Raw genomic sequence first — 6138 nt, forward strand, 5'->3', positions numbered from 1 at the left:
GATTGACCCTTATGTTTCACCATTCTCAGGTTAGACAGTCCTCGAGGTGCCCCTCGCTTGGGCAGCCGCCGAACCCCGTGCCCTGTGCCCCACGGCTCATGCCTCACGCCACGTGCTCGCCCAGACCCCCCAACCTTTGAGGGATTTGGAAGAGACAGCAGAGCAGCAGCCCCTTGGCTGGGGGCTCGCTTCTCCAGGGAAGGGGATCTCTGGCTGCTTTTTTGGGCAGCCTCATGGCAGAGGGATTTGCCGTAAGTGTGGAAAAATGAATGTTAAAAGCTCATCGATTGAATGAGTGAACTAACTACCACATCAAAGGGAAGGAGTTTTCAAGTTCGGCACCAACCAGCTCCATGTGAGACACCTAGAAAGCCACCAGAAAAAGGCACAGAGGAATCTGTGATCCGTTTTCAGCCCCTTTCTGGATTTTTTGCTTCATTTGGGCCCTAACACAATCCCACGTGTATGGTGTGGACGGAGCCTCATGCACCTCTAGTACCCCACACGCAGCCAAGACTATTTCAACGGAGCAACTCTGGATTTGCCCCGGGCAAAAAAATCTTTCAGGTGGGAACTAAGGGGATGGCAGAGCCACAGCAGAGCTTTAGCTCCTCAAATACCTCAGTTGGAAATCTGTGAGTGGCTTTTGGGGGTTTTAAGCTTCGCAAAGACCAAAAAAAAAAGAGAAAAAGCCAAACAGAATTAGTTCCTCTGAGCAAGGTTAAGTTTCAGTAAGTTTGGGAGAGAGCACTGAGGTAGCAGCAGACCCCTCGCAACCTCCCCCTTTGCAAGGAGCCGAGCAGACACGCGGGGAGGGCTGCTAAGAGTAATTAGAAGAATAATTAGAAAACGCTTATGCAGAAGTGAGGAGAAGAAGAAGGTGCAGGGCAGCTCCTGCCTTACCTGCGGGCCCGCGTTGTCCCCGGGAAGGTGATGCAGGGACCAGCTCCGGCCCCTCTCGCCTGCTCTCCTCCACCCTGCCACCCCCACGCCGGCTTTTATGGCCTCTCTCGTCACCCGGCTGAGTTGAGCCGGGCTGCAGCGCGTTGCCACACTCTCTGCTGGCTTCCTGTTTGTTCATCGCGAGCGTCTGTGGTAAAATTTCCATTACACGCTGGACAGACGGGGCGGCAAAGAGAAGTGAGGCAAAAAAAAAAACAAACCCCAACCCAGCTCTGTGTTTTAGTGGTTCTCTCGACTCATTTGAAAATGAGAAAGTGCCCGACTGCTGAGATAGCGAGGGAGGTGAGGAGGGATGCCCTGGGTGCAGGAGCTGCAGAGCATCCTCCAGTGCCCGGCTCCAGCCTGGGCACAAACTACTCTGGGTCCCACCCTCCCTGTCCCTGAGGGGGTGGAGAGGTGCCCGTTCCTCAGTTCAACAAGCAGAAGACCCTCATTTCCACCCCACTCACCACATAAAAAGTGTGTTTGCTAAATGCTGCCTCTCAGAGCACAAGGCAAAGCTCCATCCCCTTTCCAGGGGACCCCGCACGACGGCAGAGGGGTTGCAGAGCTGCAGTCCAGCTCTTCCCCAGCTCTGCGTGTTATCCCTGGGCAAAGCCACAACACTGGGAGTTTGCTGTGGCCCTGGCAGATGTATCTGTGTGGGATCCCCGTAGTGGGAACCATCCACAAAACCTCCTCAGCTGCAGCACACAGCGTGCGGGTCCCTCTGCACCAGCGAAGGCAGCGATAGGCGCTGGAAATGCCGCCGTACCAGCACCAGCGGTCGGTGCTGGCCATTGTCAGGGTCTCCTTAGCCAGCCGAGTCCCATAGAATCACAGAATCCCAGAATCAATGAGGTTGGAAGAGCCCTCTGGGGTCATCAAGTCCAACCATTGCCCTGACACCACCATGGCAACTAGACCAGGGCACTAAGTGCCATGTCCAGTCTTTTCTTAAACCCCTCCAGAGATGGTGACTCCACCACCTCCCTGGGCAGCCCCTTCCAATGGCTAATGACCCTTGCTGAGAAGAAATGCTTCCTCATCTCCAACCTGAACCTCCCCTGGCAAATCTTGAGGCTGTGTCCTCTTGTCCTACTGTTAGTTGCCCGGGAGAAGAAGCCGACTCCCACCTCACTACAACCTCCCTTCAGGTAGTTGTAGACTGCACTAAGGTCACCTCTGAGCCTCCTCTTCTCCAGGCTCAACACCCCCAGCTCCCTCAGCCGTTCCTCATAGGTCAGACCCTCCAGACCCTTCACCAGCTCGGTCGCCCTCCTCTGGACCCACTCCAATTGTGGCAGCAAGGCAGGCAGGTGACAGAGCCCAATTTTGCAAACACATTTGCTGTGCACTGGGAAATGAAACAGCATCTGAAACCTCCTGAAGCCCTTGCTGCCACGTTTCGGGGGCGTCGTACCGAGTTTCAAGGCACATTATAATTTTACTGGCTAACGACCCATATAACACACGAGGGATAAGGCTTAGCAAAGAAAGCCAGATGAGCTTGGACTGGCTGCTGAAAGCTACCGACCGCGTGCGTGCAAAACTCTGCGACAGCCGTTAACCAACCTCCTGCACCCCAGACCCCGCTGACGCGGGACATGTGGAGCAGCGGTTGGTACAGAGGCACCGTGGTGGCTTGGCCACGGCAGAAATTCATAGAATCATCGAATCATATCCCAAATGCTGGAAGCTTGAGCCACAGACACTGCTGTGGTTTCTGCTGTGCTTTGGGTCATTTTATTGAACTCTTTCCTTTCTCGTTGCAATTATTCAGTCTACCGGTCAATGGGGTCAAACGAACCTTCAGCGTACGTTTGTTGAGGTCAAATAAAGTCTTTTAAATGTCTTTTTGACTTTTATAAACGTCTCTGTGATGAGTGAGCTTGATCAAGGATTGCTTTCAGCAAGAGATGGTGTGAATTTAACTCAAGGTGGTGGTGAAGAAGTTTCCAGCGGCACCAGGTAAACACGTTGGTGTGTAACGTGTCGGGTGTATCGGCTGATCGCCGTCTCAAATACTCCTTGTACAACAGCTTAAAAATACCCCATTTTCCATTGCTCTTTTGATACTGACTTCTGAAAACCGCCTCTGTGAGCAGAGCGGTGTTTTCAACGCAAGTCCTGACAGCGGTTGTTTGCAACAAATTTCCTCATTTATTATACTCAGAAATTAAGCATTTTTTTTTTTGCAATTGGCCAAGGTTGTGCCCTGCAGGGCTGTAGGATGGAGCTGCCAGGTCCAGCTGTGCCCAGAGGCAGCAGCGAGGCTGCTGCTCGTGCTCGTTGGCACAGCCCACTCCTGCAACGAATTGCCAAGTTCTCAGATGAGCAGTGGGGTGAGCGCGCGGGTTTCAGCCCACAAGTTCTCCCTATTTCTGTACAAATAGGAAACAAGTGGGTAGCAAGCCCGAAAGGAAAATGAGTCCTTTGTTCTGACCTGGTTGATCACTGGGTCGCTTCCAGCCCCACCAAGCCCACGAACGGGGCAGCGCCAGCACTGGGGATGCCTCAGGCAGTTACCTCTGGCTGGCAGCAATGAGATATAGAAATCATATTTCATCTATTTCAAAGAAAACTGAGCCCATCTGCTGCAGAAAGAGAAAATACAACCTGAAAGTTCTCTCAGGTGCTTCTGCCTCGAAATGAGTGTTTTCTCTTTGATGGTCAAGCAGATATTGTTCTCATTTTTTTGTGCTTTTTTTTTTTAACCGCTCCGCTCTATTTTTAGTGCCGAGGGGATGGTGTTCAAGAGGCTGTGCCGCTGGTCAGCTCAGCTGTGGTTTGGGTCGCTCTGGAAGCCAAGCAAAGACTGTCCTGGCCTTGTACCAGGTCTGCAGGCGCTGCCGAGACCGGGGGTCCCGCGGCGGTGGGACCCCGACTATGGTGGTGGGCTGCAGCCAAGCCCACGGGCACTTTGAGACAGCAACGAATCAAGTGCCTTTGGGAGGTTTTTTAATGGGGGAGATGGAAGCGTGGCATTGCCTGAGTGTGTAATGAGAAAAAAGGGATTTTTTTTTTCCCCCTCCCTTTCTCCAGAGCCCCCATGTTTCGGGAGGAGGCCGTGGGGAGGGCGGCTGTGGCTGCCCCAGGGGTGGCTGTCCTGCAAGGCGTCCCCATGTGCTGCACGGTCCTGGCCGGGCTGGTCAACAGCAGCAGCAAGATGGAGCTGGAGTGTTGCAGCCGTGGCAGCCGGGCACTGCGCTACGGCTCAACAAACCACCATGTTTGCTCTTTTTTCCACTTAAAATAAAAAATGGCGTGACCCCCATTTTGGGTGGTGAGGAGAGCGGGCTGCAGCAGTGGCGTGGGCAGCACCGGTCGCCCCGCTGTGATGCAGCCTCATGTCTGGGGCTGTGTTAGAAAGCCTTAGATCGATATCTTGGCAAAAAAAGAGTGATTTTTCTTTTTTTGTTCTCGCTCTCACGGCCCCAGCCTGCGAGCGGCCAGCATGGCCGGCGCTGGGAGCACGCGTGCCGAGAGGACAGCGAGGCAGAGGCGGGGAGGGGAGCCGCCCGCCTCCCACGCAGTGTTTCCGACGTGGCGTGTTTGTCACAAACAAAAGAAATTAAATCTTGTAGCGCTGGTAACGGCGGGGTGGGGGAGAGGGGCCTGGCGGACTCTGCGGAGCACGGCCACGGGAGGCTGGGGGCACCCAAGATGGCGCCGCGGCCCGTGGCAATGGCGGCGGTGACGAGGCCTCCTGGGGTTGAGGCCACCAGCCACAGCATTTGCTGCTAAATTCGCCATGGCCACCTCAAGCAGGGCGCAGAGAAGGAGGGGAGGGGAAGGCGCCATGTTCTCAAGTGGCGGGAGCGGCCCGCCCTGGGGGAAGCGTTGGTGTGGGCCCATGGTTGGTTTGCTGAGGTAAAATATGGCTGTGTGGTGGCAAAAGGTGGGTTTGGCGGGGTGAAATGTGGACGTGCCGAGGGAAAAAGTGGATCTGCTGAGGGAAAATGTAGATCTGCTGAGGGAAAACATGGATCTACTGAGGTAAAGTGGAGATCTGAGGAAAAATGCAGATCTGCTGAGGGAAAGTGCAGATCTTCTGAGGCAAAATAGGGATCCACTAAAGGAAAAATGCACATCTGCTGAAGAAGTGCAGATCTGAGGAAAAATGTGGACCTAATGAGGAAAAACGTGGATCTGCTGAGGGAAGTGCAGATCTTCCGAGGCAAAATAAGGATCTACCAGGGAAAGGTGCAGATCTGCTGAGGAAAAATGTGGATCTGAGGAAAAACGTGGACCTGAGGAAAAATGTGGATCTCCAAGGAAAAATGGAGATGTTCTGAAGAAAATTATGGATGTATTGATTTGAAAGAAAGAATCACCCTGGATGCAAAGGTCTCCGGGACCTCCATGCATGGAGGAAGGTCCCGGGGACCTTTGGGCTGTGTGGTCTCTGTGGCCATGCCCATGGGGCAGGATATGAATCACTTGGACCTCAATGCGGTGGCAAGGGGGGCCGTGCCATGCTGTGCTGTTCCATCATGGGTGCGCCAGCCACCGGCCATGGTTGCTGGGGACTGCCTGGGTGCGTGGGTGGCATTCAGCAGCCTGGAAGTGCTGCAAAGCAAGACGTGGCAGTCTGAGTCTCTGGTGGTGCCTCCTCCTCCCCACACCCTTCACACCCAAATTTTTGTCTGCCCTTCCCATGGCTGAGCATCCTACTGCTGCTGTCTATGCCCCTCACAGGCTCATTGGGGCCATGGGATGGACCATGGGTGCAGGACACCTTCTGATGCTCTACATGGTTGGTCACAGCCCCATTGCACCCAGTTCTTTTCCATCCATGCACCTCCCTGGGCCACTTCCTACGTTACCCATCAAGGGCTGTTATCAGGGGTACAGAGAGGCTGCATCCATGATGTTTCAAGGAGGTTGGGTGTGTGGATTAGGATGTTGGGGGAGAAGAAGTGCTTTGCCTCCCCCTGCAAGGAAGTATTGTGGGATCTTCAGCCCCATGGTGGACCTTGGGAGCAAACGCTGCTCAAGACCCACACATTGTCTTGTGTCCCTCAAGGGGGCCAATGACACTGCTCAAACAAGGTCTGCTGGAGCTTTATGCATGAAAGGTGATGGTGGCATTCATTCATGGGGTTAAGCATGGTCTAGAAAGAAGACACCAGGCTCCTCCAGCACTGAGCTCCTGCGCTGGTGGCTGCAGCCCAGAGGAAGGACTCTGGGTGC

This window comes from Nyctibius grandis, chromosome 19 (genome assembly GCF_013368605.1).
Source record: "Nyctibius grandis isolate bNycGra1 chromosome 19, bNycGra1.pri, whole genome shotgun sequence".
Classification (NCBI taxonomy): domain Eukaryota; kingdom Metazoa; phylum Chordata; class Aves; order Nyctibiiformes; family Nyctibiidae; genus Nyctibius; species Nyctibius grandis.